Source organism: Sparus aurata, chromosome 24 (assembly GCF_900880675.1).
Source record: "Sparus aurata chromosome 24, fSpaAur1.1, whole genome shotgun sequence".
Taxonomy (NCBI): domain Eukaryota; kingdom Metazoa; phylum Chordata; class Actinopteri; order Spariformes; family Sparidae; genus Sparus; species Sparus aurata.
Window position 1 is genome coordinate 18,540,679 of NC_044210.1, and position 17,853 is coordinate 18,558,531.

General features: G+C 45.3%; 1 long non-coding RNA gene across 1 annotated transcript; it reads left to right on the forward strand.

Annotated features, from left to right (window-relative positions):
• Positions 1 to 13,282: 13,282 nt before the first annotated feature.
• LOC115577073 (uncharacterized) lies at positions 13,283 to 17,799 on the forward strand. The gene is made up of 3 exons (XR_003983022.1): positions 13,283 to 13,394; positions 13,700 to 13,822; positions 17,741 to 17,799. It is a non-coding gene; the product is annotated as an uncharacterized LOC115577073 (long non-coding RNA).
• The last annotated feature ends 54 nt before the right edge of the window (positions 17,800 to 17,853 follow it).

The window sequence follows — 17,853 nt, forward strand, 5'->3', positions numbered from 1 at the left end:
TGTCACACTCTCCCTGACAAAACAAAAATGGCTCCAGACATTTCAAAACCCTAAACATTAAACCTTTTACATGAACACCTCCAAGTTCCTGGTAAGCGTGTGTGTGTGTGTGTGTGTGTGTGTGTGTGTGTGTGTGAGCGTGCGTGCCTATCAGTACACAAATTGTGGTGCAGTGTATGGCATGGTTGAAGTGTAAGGTAAGATTTGGTATAGTGTGGGGTGTGGTAGCGTCTTGAAAGGTGTGTGGTAAGTCATAGTGCGTGCCTGCATTTCCCAGATCGGCATTAAGGGTGGTCCATAGGCCCCCACTGTGTTGCAAACTGCTTGGGGTTGGAAAGAGGGTTGACCTAATGATTCATACGTGAACATCTGGGTGGGCTTTCTTTCACGAGTGGACCTCCGAATTTGTGGTTGACTAGCCTGATCATCATAGGGCTGCTCACTGATTGTCTGGGAAGCAACTGGCCTATCCTCTTGCATCATCATGTCTTCCTGTTCACATTCTGCAGGTATTGGATCAACAGGTAATTGCTCCTCTTCAGTCCATTCATCCTCATCCTGTGTTCTGTGTCTAGTTCCTCTGCTCTCTGCAACGGGCATGTTCCCTCTCTTTTCACTGACATGTACACTCCTTCTGGTTTCTCTTTCAGGTATGAGTGGTCGGGTTTGTTCAGGTCTCTCAGTGGTTGTTACATGATTAGAGTTTCTTTGAGGCTCATGCACAGGCTGTACTTGTGTGCTCTCAAGTCCTCTTCTCACTGGTATCCTCAGCCAGTAGTGTGCTTCTTCCTCATCAGAAGAGTCACTGCCTGGGTTCCATTCACTCTGTTCCTTTGTAGTCGACTGACTGTTCCTTGCTCTCTGTTGACGTTGTGGTTCAATTGATGGAGCGGGTAGGTGTCTTGTTGAGTCTCTCTTTTTTCCAGTGAGTGATTTCTGTGACTGCAGGGGTAAATCTACAGGTAAGTCATTGACCAAGTGAAGCAGGTTGCGGTGTAGTGTTCGGACCCTATTTCCTCCTGTCTCCGGGGCCACTTTGTAAACAGGCCCATCAGCGATCCTCTCCTTCACAACGTGAACCATGTCTTCCCAGTATGATCTTAGCTTACCGGGGCCTCCTCTCTCACTGAGGTTACGCACCAAGACACGATCACCTGGGTCAAGGACAACACTCTTCATGTGGCGGTCATAATATCTCTTCCCCCGAGAACTTGACTGTTGACTATTCTCAGAGGCGAGTCTGTAAGCTTCCTTCATCCTGGAGGCCCACTTCTCTGCATAGCCTCTTGGAGAAGTGGCTTCTTCATCAGTAGACAAGCCGAATAGCATATCCACAGGCAGACGTGGGTATCGGCCGTACATGAGATAGAAGGGCGAAAACCCAGTCGCCTCATGCCTGGTACAGTTATAGGCGTGGATGACCTGTGGTAGGTGTTCTCGCCATCTTTCCTTTTCTTTTTCCTCCAGGGTTCTGAGCATTTGAAGCAAGGTTCGATTAAACCTCTCTGCTGGATTTCCCTGAGGGTGGTAGGGGCTGGTCCTTGAGTGACCCACTCCACTCAGTCGCTGCAGGGTTTTGAAAAGTTCGTTCTCAAATTCTCTCCCTTGGTCATGATGTAGCTTCCATGGGTAGCCGTATCGTGGGATGAAATCATCAAAAAGTTTCTCTGCGGCTGTCTTTCCAGACTTGTTTCTGGTAGCATAGGCTTGTGCAAACCTGGTGAAATGGTCTACAACTACCAGAATGTACTCAAAGCCACCCTTGCTAGATTCTAAGTGAAGGTAGTCAATAGACACAAGTTCGAGGGGTGAGCTGGTGGTAATGCTCCCCATGGGCGCTCTGATGTGTGAGACAGGTTTTTTCTGCTTGATGCAGGGGCATCTTCTTGTCACATACGCCTCAACATCATGTTTCATGTATGGCCAATAAAATCTGTCTCTAGCTAGGCCCAGGACTCTTTCCGTCCCCATGTGACCCATATCATCATGGAGGTATTTCAGGACCATAGGTCGGTACTGGTCAGGCAAAACTAGTTGACTCCTCTGACTGGTTTTCCTGTATAACAGCCCATCCTTAAAGTGAAGTTTCCCCCACTCATGCAGAAGTTTCCTCGTCGGACCATTAACTCCTCTTCTCATTTCACTAGTCAGGGTGTTACTAGTCTCTTTCAGTCTGATGATTTGACTGATGGCAGGATCATCTCGCTGAGATTTCATGAGCTCGTCACAGCTTATAGTTGGGAGCAGCTCTGGTGACTGTAAGGTCGAACTATCTTGTGACATGTTCAGGACAGCGACATAAGCAACATCTCGTTGCTTAGCAGCTCTGCTGCCTTCCCATGTTGCCAGAATGGTGTCTCTGGGCAGCACCTCCGTGCATGAGTCAACGTAGCTGTCAATGTCTAATGGCGACCTGGACAGTGTGTCAGCGTCCACATTTACTTTTCCTGGTCGATACTTCACCTCAAACCGAAAGTCAGCAAGCTCACCAACCCATCGGTGGCCGACCGCATTAAGCTTGGCGGTGCTCATCACATAGGTTAACGGGTTGTTATCCGTATACACAATGAAGTGGGGCGCATAGAACAGGTAGTCTCGAAATTTCTCACTTATGGCCCACTTTAATGCCAAAAATTCGAGTTTCCCTGAGTGAAGGTTGTAATTTCGCTCTGCAGGCGTCAGTGTTCTGGACCCATAGGCAATTACCCTTAGCTTCCCTCCCTGGCGTTGGTATAGCACAGCGCCAAGCCCTTGCTGTGATGCATCCGTGTGTAGCACAAAAGGGAGGTCGAAGTCAGGATAACCAAGCACTGGCGGATTGGACAGTATGTGTATGAGATGGTCTAGGGCTCTTTGGTGCTCTTCAGTCCACTGTATCGGGGTCTTGGATGGCAGCTGTACACCTTTTCCCTGCTTTTGCCTGGGCTGAGACACCACGGTGGCAGTGTTTTTTGTTTGCAAGAGTTCATACATTGGCTTTGAAATTTTTGAGAAGTCTTGTACGTACACTCGATAATAGCTGAGGAACCCAACTAGCTTCCGGACTTCTCCAACAGTTCTAGGGGTTTTACCTCTCAAAGCCTGGATGGCTTCCAGGTCCTTGGGATCAATTTGAACTCCATCAGCAGAGACGAGCCTTCCAACGTAACGGACCTCTTTCTTGAAGAGCTCGCACTTGGTTGGCCTGAGCTTTACACCGTGTTGCTGGAGTGCCCTCAGGACACGTCTCAATATCTCAACATGATCTTCAAATCTCTTAGCATAGCAGAGGACATCATCCAAGTATGGGATGCAGCATTCGTCCCGCAAGGAGTTGAGCATCCCTTCCATGCTCCTCTGAAATGCAGCTGGGGCATTCGAAAGTCCAAAGGGGATGCGCACCCACTCATACAAGCCCCATGGAGTGATGAATGCTGTCATGTGTCGTGATCCTTCCGCAATGAAGCCTTGATGATACGCTTTTCCCTGATCCAAAATTGAGAACCAGCTGTATCCCCCGAGTGTATCAATCATATCTTGAATACGTGGCAGGGGGTGTCTGTCTGGGACTGTCTTTTGGTTCAGAAGCCTATAATCAATGCACAGCCTCAAGCTCCCGTCCTTCTTGCGAACACAAACAACCGGAGCAGAGTATGGGGACTTTTATCTTACTATCCACTTCCTTGCCAATAAGTCCTGGATATACTCCTTGACCTCTTTGTAGAGGGGCTTGGGGACTGCTGCGTAGGATCGCTGCACTGGAATGTCATCCTTCAGAGTTATGCTCATGTGGAGGCTTGGAACACACCCTATGTCGTTATCATCCCAAGCGAATGCATTTGACTCCTCATAGAGCATTTTCTTTACTATTACTTGTTGTTCGTCGTTCAAATGGCTTATGTCAATGGGGGGATGCCACAGCTGGGAAAGTTGCCCTGTTTGATCTTTGTCATCCTCTCCAGCAGGCACAGGTGAGTTGACATTGTTGACCTCAATGCTGTCCGTCTGGTCTGTTTCCACTATCTTGTCGATTGTTTGGATACTGCCTAACACTGTAAAGTTGTCCAGTGTAATGTTGTGTTGGGTGTGGTTGCACACTGGGATTTCAACATAAGGCCGCTTGGTGTGGTGGACCTCAACCAGACCATCACCCAGATCTAGTGGCTCCAGTCTTAGGTCTGGATGGTTGACCTCGAACAGCGCCACAGTTGGGGTGAAATCAGCTGGCACCTTACATTTAATGCGGACAACCTGACCAGGGTGTACAACGACGTCATGTCGACCAACTCTCACTCGTGCATGGCCCTGAATCGGCTCCTGGGTCTGTAGAAAGTTCACAATTGCTTCAGCTTTGTCATTTTCAATCTGCATGGCCTCTCTCAGCAGTTTAGCAATAATAGCGACAACTTCAATCCCACCCTCCTGTCCTAAGATGAGCTCTTGGATCACGTTGAAGCCTAATATCGGTCTCACAAGGCTCACACAACTGACTAGGAAGGGTACTCTGATGGCGAGGTTTGGATCATCGTTACCAGGTAAGTTAAAGGTGAGCTCTACCCATCCATCATATGGTATCGGCTCTCCATTAGCTGCCGTGAGATCCAGTTCTCTGTCCCCCAGAAGCTCACTGAGAGGGCGCAATTCCTGTTGAGTTAAGTATTTTTGTTTCCATGGGCGGTCTATGATGCTAACCTGGGCACCAGAATCTAGAAGAGCAGTCACAGCATACCCACCCAGATTACATTTCAATAAACATTTCTCCCCAATTAGCTTAGCTACTCGCTGTGACCGTGACTTGACATCAGATGGTGAATGAGGAGGGACGGCCAGGTTGTGGTTAACCTGTGCTGGTACTGACTTGCTTGTGTTTGGTTGGGACTGAATGCTACAGTCGGTCACGGGTTGTCCCTCTGCCATGACCGGTAGGCGTTTCCCTGCGGCTTAGGTCTTTTTAAGCATCCCACAGCACGATGCCCCTCTTCTCCACAAGCAAAACAGTGATTACAGTTAGTACGGCCACTGGTAATGCAGTTAGGGCAGCCATATTGTCTCTCTTTTCTTAACTGCCTGCTCTGTTTATTGGAACATTGGCAGGTACACTGGGGTTGAGGCTCAGATGTTGGTGGCTTCGCTGCTGCTGTAACATTTGATTGTAGGGAGCTTACTGCCTGAGTCAGGGCCTGTACTTGAGCGCTCAGCTGATGGATTAGCTCATCTTTAGCATTAGTGTCAGCGTTACACTTTCCTTTGTTCACCTCACTCGTATTAACTTCACTACTCTGAGCATGAGCTAATTTTGGGCGAGTGCTGCGCCCCAAGCGTCGTCTCCTCTCACTCTCCTCGCTTGTCGTTTTGGTAACTTGTCTCAGAAGTGCTTCATCGGTAACTGCAGGGTCTGAGAGGAGGGTCCTCAACTCTCTCCTGATATCATCATGCTTCTCACTCAAGCCCTGATAGACTGTTCGAAGAAAGACATTCTGTGCCGTTCGTGCCTCATACTTAATGTCCGAATCCGTCTGCCTGGATGTGAATATCACTTTTTGTTTGAGCCCCATCACTCTGTAAAGAAACTGTTGTGGCGTTTCGTGCTCATGCTGTTTGGCATTCATCAGTTCCTGAAACAGTTCAGTGCTACTTTTCTCTCCCAAGTGTGATTGTAGGAAGCTCTTTAGCTCTACTATTGTCATTTCATCCTTGCTGGCGAGCATATCTTTGAAGTTGCCGGGCTTTATGATACGAAACACTGCTCTTGTGATTTCGTCCTCCGTGTGCTTTTCTTTCAGTCCTTGATCGATCTGTTTGCTAATATTGCTGTAGCTTATCTCAGATGTGTTATCCCCAATTTGTCCACCATGGATTTTGTATTCTTTCCTCTGGAGGAGGGGAAGGTCTTTGAGAGCAATCATGCTTTCAGTGGTGTTGGTAGAGTGCTGGTCAGCGTTTGAACAAGGTAACTGCATGACATGTGAACTGTAGGACTGGTTACAGTCATTGTCAGTGGGTTGAGTGTTGGCTATGTGTGGCGTACGTGAGGCATTATCAAGTTTCAGCTTTTGACACAGCTCATCATAACTAGAGAGTAGTTTATTTAGCTGTGATTCAAGGGCAACATGTTGAGAAGCTGAATCTGTTGTTGTAGTTTCAGTGTGTGTTCCTGTAACATGTGTGCTAATGTGAACAACATCAGATGGTAAGGAGGGCGAAACATTAGCATCAGACACTGTACCATCTTCCTCACCCTCTGCAGGAAATTCAGCCTGCTTACGGCTGTGAATAATCTCACCAATCATATCTTTTAGGAAAAGTAACTGCGATATGCCCTCATCCTCCAACTCCAGCAAGACTGCACTTTCCATGTATGAGCACACGTAGTCAATACAGCCCTCTTCGTCATGTTTATTTAACTTAGCTGGGTCTTGGTCCGAAGTCCGTGGGACGGCGGATGTAATCTGTAACAACTCCTCGGCAGAAAGGCGGAACAGTCCCTTCTTTACTGTCCAAATCAGCTTCTTCCTCTCGTTGTCTGCCATTGTGCACACTCATCAGATGCCCTCGGCCCTCGAAGTCCCTCGCTCTGGCAGCAGTCAGACGCCCTGGATTCTTGCAGCCCCTTGCTCTGATGATGTGTCACACTCTGGTCCACAGGTTCAGAGATCACTGGATCAACGATGTCCTCCCACCATGGGTGTCGCCGATCCCGGACGAGCCCCCACAAATCTGTTACAGGTCTCAGACTGAGAACCCATGAGCAGATAAGATTCCTGTAAAACAGGAGAAAGAATGAGACAGGCGACGATGCTTCTGTGTAATACCGCTTCGCTCCGCAGAATCTTTATTTGCCAATCAGCAGAATATTTCATCTTTTCTCTTTTCAGTCTCTTGTATTTCATATTAAACTATTACTTTATCAAGACAAAATCCACAATCTCAAAAGGAAATCAAATACTTAGGCCATTAAAATGATACTGCATTAATGAATTCTCATTCAGCCCTTTAACTGAACTAGTGTTTCCAGTCAGTTCACAATCACCTAACAGAAAACATTACTCTGAAATGTAGCATTTCTTGGTTTTCATATGTTCCCTTATTTAACCTCACTCTTTGTGCAAAATAAAGAAAACACCATAGCACATTGCTACTAACGACAGTTCTGTAAAATGCGTGAGCTGACGGCTTTCAAGATTCAACTTTTCAAAGTGCTTATAACTTTCAAGAATATATACAACTGTAAAAGCAATAATACATTCATCTAGAACAAGCTGTTATATTAACACAAATAGTATTTTAAACCAAAAAGGAAACATGCTGGAGCCACAAACTGAGACATGCTCAGATCTTACTTTGTTTTCAACGAACAGTTTACAGCGGGCGCCATTTTAGGTCAGCCGCGACACAAAGGAAAACAGTATTTTCTCTTTTCGTTCACAAACCATACAAACGTACTAATTTCCTCCTACAAAATTTAATCATCAGTAAGTTAACATGTTAAACAACAAGTGGGTATCATTATACAAGTTTAACAACATCACAAACCTGTAAAACAGGAGAAAGAATGAGACAGGCGACGATGCTTCTGTGTAATACCGCTTCGCTCCGCAGAATGAGGAAGTAACGAGAGTCTGCGCGCCAAGAGAGTCCATGGGGGAGAAGCAAAGTGCCACACTGCCTCCTGCTGGCAGCACTGAGATGCTGTATTATAAAGAAACCCTGTGCTCTTACCAGGAAACAATAATTCACCCATTATGGCTTATATTACCACATTTCTCTCATAGAAGAAGTACTCCAAACATCAAAACATAACCAAATTACATTAAATGTGACCATACATTTAGTGTGTGTCACACATGTCATTGTCAAAGTGCCAGGGGCTGTTGATGAGCTGGTGGAGTGGGGTTGTGATCGGGCTGCCGCTTCTCTGAGGAGAAAACCCAGACACTTTATTTCAGCAGGAAAAGAAGAGAGGAAGGAATGAAACTAAGGATGTGTGGGAATGACTCACAAAGAGTTTGGGAGCAGTGTTTGATTCACGGCTAACACGGGCAGCTCATATTGGCAGAATGAAAGAAAAAAGTCATCAAGGTGTTGAGATGTCTGACAGGTTGCTCGGCACTGAAAAGAATATCTGTGGCTGTGATTAGATGTGTGTGTGATTATGGCAGTATTGCCTCTGGATCAGCTGCCAGGTCTCATGTGAAGAAGCTGGATGTGATTCAGGCACTGAGAGTTTGCAGTGGGGCTTTAAAACACCTCCAGTACCTGCTGCTGTACAGGTAGAGATGGAGAGATGCCACTGGGGCTGAGGAGGAAGCAGCTGATGGGGAATTACTGGCCACATTTGCAGGGACACAGTGATTCTCACCCCACAAAACAAATTGTGCAGGAGTGCTGGGAGAATGGGAAGAGTGGGGAATGATGTGGCAGATGAACACATCAGACATGAGACTGCTGCCTGGCTCATAGTGAACTCTGGTCTCAGGTGTGTGTTTGACACCAGGATGTGTTGCTGCAGGGTTTAGCTGGCTGTCTGTGAGCTGTAAACTGTACTCGCTGTCAGTCTGGACTTTATTAACCTCAGAAAGGTGGTGCATACAAGGTGGGGAGAAGATGAGAGATTTTAAACATTCAGTATTGATCTCATGCTGCATTCGAGTCATTTGAAAATAAGCTGACGAGACAGAAATGAGAGTTTCTGAATGAGGCATCTGTGTTCCTGTCTTTGTTAATTCATGACTCTGTGCTTTTATTTTGGTGTCTGGTTGGTGCTGTTTTGGGTGTGTGCTCCAGGAGGCAGGTGGAGTGGGAGGCGGCCAGCAGCCTGATGGAGGGGATCTGCCCGACCCTGCAGCGACAGCCAATCATCTCCTTCCTGCTGCACCTTCGCTGCTGATCAACGTCTGCGTCAACCTGGTACGGACTCACACACAAGCATGGAGGACGGACTTGCTCTCCTCCACCTCAGCCTCTACCTGTCTCCTCCGCTGGCCTTCAGCACGGCAGTGGTCCGACTCTGCTTCAGGGAACTAACCCTTCCTGTGAATGTGACTGAGATCACAAAACTTTAACATCTCCCATTGATGTCTCTCTGCAGACAGCCCTCACCTGGAGCAGCCCGAGATCTTCCTCCTCCTCCAGACAGTCATCAACATTGCCCTGCCTCCCCAGATCATCTCCACCTCCCGCACCAAGAACTTCATGCTGGACACCTCCCCGGCTCACTGCTCCACGCTGGGCGACACCAAGAAGGATCTGTGCAGGGAGGGATTAGCCGAGTCCACCAGCCAGGCTGCGTATCTGGGTACAAACGACAAGATGATCTATTTTGTAGCCTCTCTTCCTCGTCCTGCGTCTCATCATCTTCTCTCTCGCAGCTCTGAAGGTGGTGCTGGTTTGCTTCGAGCGCTCGTTGGAGAACAAGTGGTACCGGCTCAGCCTGCAGGTGAAGGAGATGGCTCTGAGGAAGGTGGGCGGCTTGGCCTTCTGGGACTTCATCGTGCGAACCCAATTTCCTATCTTCGTCCTGCTGAGACCCTTTATCCAGTGCAAGGTAACATCTGTCCACTCATTCATTCACTTCAATTGTTTGTCTTCCATGCTGATCCTCACACATTGATGTCCGTCTAGTTGTTGACCCAGCCCGCTGACTCCCAGGAGGAGATCACAGCGCGTCACCACATCGTCGGCCAGCTGGAGCGACGCTTCATCCCCCGACCTCTGTGCAAGAACTCCCTGTTTGCAGAGTTCAACAGTGAACTCAAGATCCTGGAGGAGGCCGTGCACAGCAGCTCCGGTCAGACAAACAGAAATTCTTGAACACCGGCACAGTTTGGGAGCAGGACAACGGTCACAGCGACCCTCTTGAGACACGCTCAGCCGGACCGACGAGGACAATGAAGAGAGTCAGAAACATTCAAATCTTACTTGTAATTTTCTTTCACGTCTGTAGAAATTCAAACTGAACATCATCTCCGTCTCCCCCCAGTTGACTCTATGAGCATCCCCAGTGTGGTGAGCGAGCACGAGGCCTTTCTGCCGATGCTGATAGCACAGCACCGTTTCTCCAGCCACGCCACCGGCTCAGCGGCCTCGCAGCCCGAGGCCCCTCGCACCACCATGCTGCCCAGCAACAGGTGACACACACCTGCACACAAACACAAAGAAGCACAAGAAACTTTACTTCCAGCGTAGTTTCTTTTTAGAGACAGGAAGAGTTTTGGGTCTGAGGTCTAACTCAACCAATGACGTTATTCCTGTTTCCAGAGCAACGATGCCTTCAAGAAATGTTCATATATGATCAAATCTGGGCTGGTCCATGTAATATCTTGAATTAAAGGGACAGTTCACCACAAAATCCAAAACATATAGTTATCCTCTTTTTCTTTTCTTATCTGCTCATTAACTCATCGTCAAACTCACTTCATTCAAACTGGACCTGAACTGAATCACAGTCACAAACACTAACATGTAACTTAACTGTGTGTTTGACGAGGTTCTAGTTAAAAACTCACAAAGTATCTGCAGCACAGCTGAAGGATTTTATAACACAAGTTGTTACCTGAATGTTTCTTCATGACAACTTGTGAGTTGTGTGTGAGTTGTTGTGTAGTGACCTCATAGAACCTAACAGTCAGTTAAAGTGATGTTGCTCTTTAAAAGTCACTAAAGCTGCTTTGTTGAACCAAAGTAACAACAACTGAACATGTATTTGACCTTTACACTCTGATTAAACACACAAGTCATCAGATTTCACACATGATTCATGTTTAACAGTCATCTGACTCTCTGACTTTCACTTCCTGTTTAAAGTTTAGTGTCAGTTGCTCTGATTGTTGTGGTGCAGACAGTCGTGTCCATGTGAACCTCCAGCTGAAGGTAATGTAACACATTTAAAATGTTTGACTCGTTAACACAAGCTGTCGTTAGTTTAGCGACACTAGAAACAGCAACAATCTGCCGCTCCATTGTTCATTTCTACAAACTCACAGCTGTGAGTTCAAACAGCTGCCGTTACAAACATCATCCTCCATGTTGAGAGGAGAACGGTGGAGGAAGAGCAGAGGTGGAGTTAGTTGGTCGTCAGTAGTTGATGTGGAGACAGCAGGAAGCAGCATTCAGAGGACGGTGAGCAGATGAAAGCTTTTATTTTGTAATGAAAGAATCAAAATGTAAGTGTGTCACTAAATGAGCTGTCAGAGCTGTGAACACTCCTCCAACAGGAAGTGTCACCTCTTTCTGTCTCTGTCCACTGAAATGTGATCAATAATCAATCGACCTGTTTGTTGTCTTGTCATCAGATGTGGAGGGCAGAGAACATGAAACTATTCCAGCCTCTCTCTTTGTTTAAACACTTCCTGAAACTGTCACTCAAACACAAACTGAGAACAGGTCGCCATTTTGTTTAAACTCCACAAAAGTTCTTTCTCATGAAAACTGATTCTTTCCATCAAACTTTACACACAGGGATGTGACAACATCATTTAAATTTTTTACTTGTTGTCAAGGGTGTAACCATAGTATAGATATATTGGGGGGGGGGGGGGGGGTCCAAATGAGAGCCCTTCCCCAGAAGTTTTGAGGTCAACATTGACCATTTGAATTCACATGTAAAGGAATATTCTGTGAAACTGCATGGATTCCTACAGAATCAAGTTTTGCTCTATATCTCACCTATATGTCAGTATCAGGCCCAATGTTACTAGTTTTATTTACTGCTGACATGTAGGCCTAGGTCAAAACTAATGTTATCAAGCTGTTTAAGTTCTCATTCAAATTTCTCACCTGATCATCTGTATCTCAAGAATATGTCCCTGCCTGGCCATTGCTTTCACCTGCCTCTCCCTCTCCCTGTGTCTCTGTGCTGCCAACCATGTGACCAGATACCATTATTTTACCAAAAGAACAATGACTGACCTTGATGATCATTTTAATTTGATACATTGATTTTTCTGCTTGTGTTACGAGTTTATTTGCTTTAGCTATATAGTAAGTGCATAAATAACAGCGTAGCTACAGTGTACAGTAGTGTAGCCCCTTTCACACATGCACTGCTATTCTGAACGTATCTGGACATTCCCTGGAGGAGCTGCATGTGTAACAAATGAGAGCAGTAAGATTTACTTCATTGAAAAGAAGGTTCTAAGTAGAGTTGAGCTGGATACTCGGCTAAAACGAGTATCCGGTACGGATAAAGCACTTTTGCCGAGTACGAGTATTATACGAGTAATACGAGTCAATATCTGTTCTCGGATTGAATGAAAATCCTCATTAGGTAGCTGACTGTGTCTTCACAGCGCCCCTCCCTTACACACATACAGATGTGTTTCTGTGTCCCGCTCTGCTCACTCACACACAGAACAGCTGTCTGTCTCTCCCTCAGTCATTCAGGTTTGCGCTCTTTTCCCTTAACGTTTAGGGCAGGGGTCGGCAACCCAAAATGTTCACAGAGCCATATTGGACCAAAAAACAAAAAGCAAATCTGTCTGGAGCCGCAAAAAATTGAAAACCTTATATAAGCCTTATATGAAGGCAACACAGGCTGTAAGTGTATATTAGCCTACTATCAAGACGACTAAGCAGGCTACAAATACATAATGAGCATTCATGATTAATTGTTTATTTTCCCTGCAGCGCATCCTGGAGAGAATGACACACCACGTGACTACTCTGCTGTACGATATTTGGTGCTTTAAGTTTAACTTCCATTACAATATTAATGTATTATGTTTCGTTGCATTGATGAAATTATCATTTAAACACTTCAGCACAGCCTCATAGATGTCCTCCCCCTGTGTTTGGCCTTTCAGTGGTATTCATTCGATCATTTCTTCTTGCGGCCCATCAGAGTTCACATACCTGCATAACAGCGCTGTCTGTTCGATATGGATCACATCATGGATAACATCGAATTCTGAAGGGAGTCTGGGGACTTCCTGTCCCTCCTCCTCTCCCTGCTGCTGTTGACTATAGCTGATGTGACTTATAATATGTTGGTATTCAGGTTCTTGTTCATAATCATCAGATACATGTTGGTACATGTCTCCATGACACCATCTAGTGGACTGACAGTAGAAGTGCAGCATTCATGTGACACTGATATGAAGCAGCCAATCAGAGGAGGAGCAGCTGATGTTCTGACAGGAGACATGATGGAAAGGCTGATTTCAGTTGATGTTCAGATGAATGATTTGTGTTTCCTCTCCAGATGAAAGTGTGTGTGAGATGAGCAGCATGAATCAGTGTGAGGACAGAGAGGAGGGAGGCCCTCCCTCTAAAACCACTGGACCTGGACCTGGACCTGTTCCTGGACCTGGACCTGGACCTGGACCTGGACCTGAGCCCAGCTGTGTGTCCTTAAATAGTGACTGGTCCAATGATCGTTACATTGATTTTAAAGGACAACCAGCTCCTGCTGTAAAGAGGTGAGCTGTTAATAACATTAATATGTGACTGATTCATGTTTTAACTGTGGAGAAAGATGTTTTTTGAAACCTGATGTTTATTTTCAGCTTCGTTCTTGTTCACTTAAATTTGTCTTCTCACTTTAGAAAGCTGCCCAATAGAACCAGTCTTCAACTCTTCATTTCACTTTATTGAATTAGTTTGGTCCAATATTCTCTGAAGGTTTATTCCTGATGTTTTCCACTATTTTATGGACAGAAGCTTCTGTGTCTGAAGACTAGAAAGTGAATTAATATCTCTAGTGGTCTTCTTCTCTGTCCCACAGGAGACCAGCCTCTACTGGACCTGGACCTGGAACTGGACCTGAGCCCAGCTGTGTGTCCTTCAGGAGTGACTGGTCAAAGGACATTATTACTGAATTTAAACATGCACACTCCTCAGACAGACAGTAAGTTGTTGTCCTGTTGCTCTCTGTTGATTTTTGTCCTCATTAAATCCAGTCTGACCAGTTGTCCTGATGGTCTTCATGTTCTCAGAGTGATGATGGAGGTCAGAGCAGGATTAGTATTAAAGGACAGGTTCACATTTCTTCATGTCCGTCCCTAAACAACTCTGACAGGACAGTGTTCCTCCTGTGGACAAACAGCAGTGACTCACCTCCTGCTGAAATCTGACCCTGCTGCTGAGGAGAGGAAGGGCTGTGTGTTATATCTGACGTTACAAGGGCCCGACCCATCTGGACTTCATGGGGCCGGTACCGAAACTCATATGAAGGAGTAAAGAACTCTGATAACTGATATATCAGCCGATTAGATATAGACAACAATAACAACTAGACAATTCCCCGCCGGGAAATCGCGAGAGTGGGCTGTGCGCTTTGCCCCGTGAAGAAAAAGCAAACATGGCATCAGCAAAGTTTCCTCACCATCTAGCGGGAAAGGCCTTAAGGAACACACACATTAAGTTTTGTGGTCCTAGTTTCAGAAATGTGGTAATAGGAGCGAGTTAAAAAAGGCCGCAGTTTTGCAAATCCTCTTCCCGATTTACATTGGAGTGAATGGAGCAGTTGAGAGCTACTCTTGTCGGTTAGAGGCAGATCAATCCAAAACCATGAATCCTACCGATAAAGTAGACACATTGGGAGAAAGAAGACACGTGTGGCTACAACTCTGGGAAATATCACTGTTTTTGAGCCTAATTTGTGGCCAGGATCATCACGGAAAGAGAAAATGTCTGAGCAAATTTTTGAAGTTCTCTCACTCTGTCAGTTGGCCCTCTCCACTCTGCTGCACGAACATTCCGCCATACACAATCATTGAAAACCCAGAATTTTTCCAAAATCACTCACCGTCATTCAAGGATCACAGTTCAAAAACTACACATCATAGGAAAAAAGTTCAAATACAATTTAAATACTCAGTACTTGTGCCTACATTTTAAAGCTGAAATGGTGTTTCTACGTGAACGTATGCCAGAGCAGGAGATGTTTGAAAAACGTTGCAGATTTGCGACTTTTTTGGCCTCCCCCCATTCATTCCTTATGGGAAACTTTATCGCAGTTTTTCGCGACTTATGTCGTGAAAAATTAACATTTCGTAAAGCTGAATAATAGCAACCCGAGTCCGATCGAGCCGCACATTGAATGAGCAAAAAAAAAATCATTAAATGTAGTTTAAATGTTGGGAAATATACTGTGTGTGCGTTTGTGGGCATGTGAGTGCACGCTTAAGCATTGCTGTGTGTGTGTGTGTGTGTGTGTGTGTGTACATGTCTCTCTGTCTGTCTGTCTGTCTCATGTGTGTCTCCTGTCTGTCTGTCTGTCCGATGTGTGTCTCCTGTCTGTCTGTCTGTCTGTCTGATGTATGTCTCCTGTCTGTCTGTCTGTCTGTCTGTCTGTCACTCTCTCTCTTTGCCCAGCTGATTTCGGTTGCTAGGTGACAGTTGGCAGGGGCCGTAGCAACGGCCTGTGACGGAGTCAGTTGGCCCTCTCCACTCTGCTGCACGAACATTCCCCCATACACAATCATTGAAAACCCAGAATTTCTCCAAAATCACTCACCATCGTTCAAGGATCACAGTTCAAAAACTACACATCATAGGAAAAAAGTTCAAATACAACAAAAATACTCAAGACCTGTGCCTACATTTTAAAGCTGGAATGGTGTTTCTAGCTGAATGTATGCCAGAGCAGGAGATGTTTGAAAAACATCGCAGATTTGCGAGTTTTTTGACCTCATCCCATTCATTCCTTATGGGAAGTGTCTCACAGCTCACAAGATTAATATTCTAGAAAACTGAATTATAGCATACAGAGTCCGATCAAGCCGCACATTGAATTAGTGAAAAAATGATCGTTTAATGTAGTTCAAATGTTGGGAAATATACTGTGTGTGTGCGTCTGTGTGCATGTGAGTGCACGCTTAAGCAGCTCTGTGTGTGTGTCTACATGTCGCTCTGTCTGTCTGTCCGTCTGATGTGTGTCTCCTGTCTGTCTGTCTGATGTGTGTCTCCTGTGTGTGTGTCTGTCTGTCTGTCTGATGTGTGTCTCGCGTCTGTCTGTCTGTCACTCTCTCTCTTGGCCCAGCTGTTTTTGGTTGCTAGGTGACCGTTGGCAAGGGCCGTAGCAACGGCCTGTGAGGGAGCTGATTTGAGAGCAATTTCTGCCTCACATCTAGGACGTCAAACTAGTGCTATTTGGTCAAAATCATACATGATATCAACAATTTTTTTTCACGATCGAGCCAGAAAGGCCTTAAAGAACACACTCATTAAGTTTTGTGGTCCTAGCTTCAGAAATGTGGAAATGGCAGCGAGTTAAAAAAGCGTGCAGTTTTGGAAATCCTTCTCCCGATTTACATTGGAGTAAATGGAGCATTTCAGAGCTACTCTTGTCGGTTAGCGGTCGATAATTTAAAAACCGTAAATCCTACCGATAAAGTAGACACATTGGGAGAAAGAAGACACGTGTGGCTACAACTCTGGGAAATATCACTGTTTTTGAGCCCAATTTGTGGTCAGGATCGTCACGGAAAGAGAAAATTTCGGAGCAAATTTTTGAGTCTCTCTCACTCTGTCAGTTGGCCCTCTCCACGCTGCTGCACGAACATTCTGCCATACACAATCATTGAAAACCCTGAATTTTTCCAAAATCACTCACCTTCATTCAAGGATCACAGTTCAAAAACTACACAATATAGGAAAAAAGTTCAAATACAACTTGAATACTCAGGACTTGTGCCTACATTTTAAAGCTGGAATGGTGTTTCCACGTGAACGTATGCCCGAGCAGGAGATGTTTGAAAAATGTCGCAGATTTGCGACTTTTTTGACCTCGCCCCATTCATTCCTTATGGGAAATTTATCGCAGTTTTTCGCGACTCACGTCGCGAAAAATTCATATTTTCCTGAGAAAAATAATAGCATACCGAGTCCGCCCGAGCCGCACGTTTTGATATATTTTTGGTTTGTGTGCGCTCAACGGTGTTGGACGAGTTAGCGCCACAAATTTTGAGGAGGATGAAAAATAATAAAAAGAGGCGCGAGCCCACTATGGACACCTATAGCTCTGCTATAGAGGTGTCCATAGTGGGCTGGCGAGCACAGCCCACTAATAACTTCTTTTCTTATCTCTTAAATATAGTTCAAACACTTGAAACAAATATATGAACTGAAGGCAGAACATTTTACTGTTTTACAATATTTATTAAATATGCAACAAATACTAAAGTGTTTCAAATATGTCTAAAGCTATGTGGAGCATTTTGAAACTCAGATGTTAAGTATTTTTTCATCTCCAAGTCATGTCTTCATGGATATAGCTTATATTTACAAATGATGAATTAATTATTATCTTTACATTTAGTCCGTTGTGTCGTTATTCACACAAAAGCAAAACACAAAAAAGTCAATAAATACCTTTCAGGTCACAAATCAGACAAATTAAATATCAAAGTCAAGTTTGTACGAATCAGTAATGTGGTTCAAATTTATTGCAGAAATAATATGAACAAAAAGACATAATGAATCAGTTTTTTATTCTCCACTCTTGGAATCTCAGTTGAATACAAGTTTATTGATACTCTTCTAGCATCCAGCTAGCTTGTGTTAGCTGTGTGTTGCTGTCCACAGTATTACACGGGTCAATAAGAGCTGGAGGGACTAAACCAGACAAGCTGCTGAACCAACCCAGTAAACTGACTGACTGTTGATTCACAGTGGGATCAGCAGTACGACCAACACTTTGATGTCAGAGGAAACCATCTGATTCAATGATGTCATCAACACTTTAACTCAAAGGACCTTCAGCTTGTGTTTGTCTCTGAGTGGACAGACACAATGTTACTGATTCTTCATGATTCCTCCACAGAGTCGACCAGGAGAGCTCAGAGGTTCCCAGAGGTCCATCTGTCCAGCAGCATCAGACACACCTGGACTCCATATTTATGGTCTGTACATGAACAACAACTACTTTTACATCCA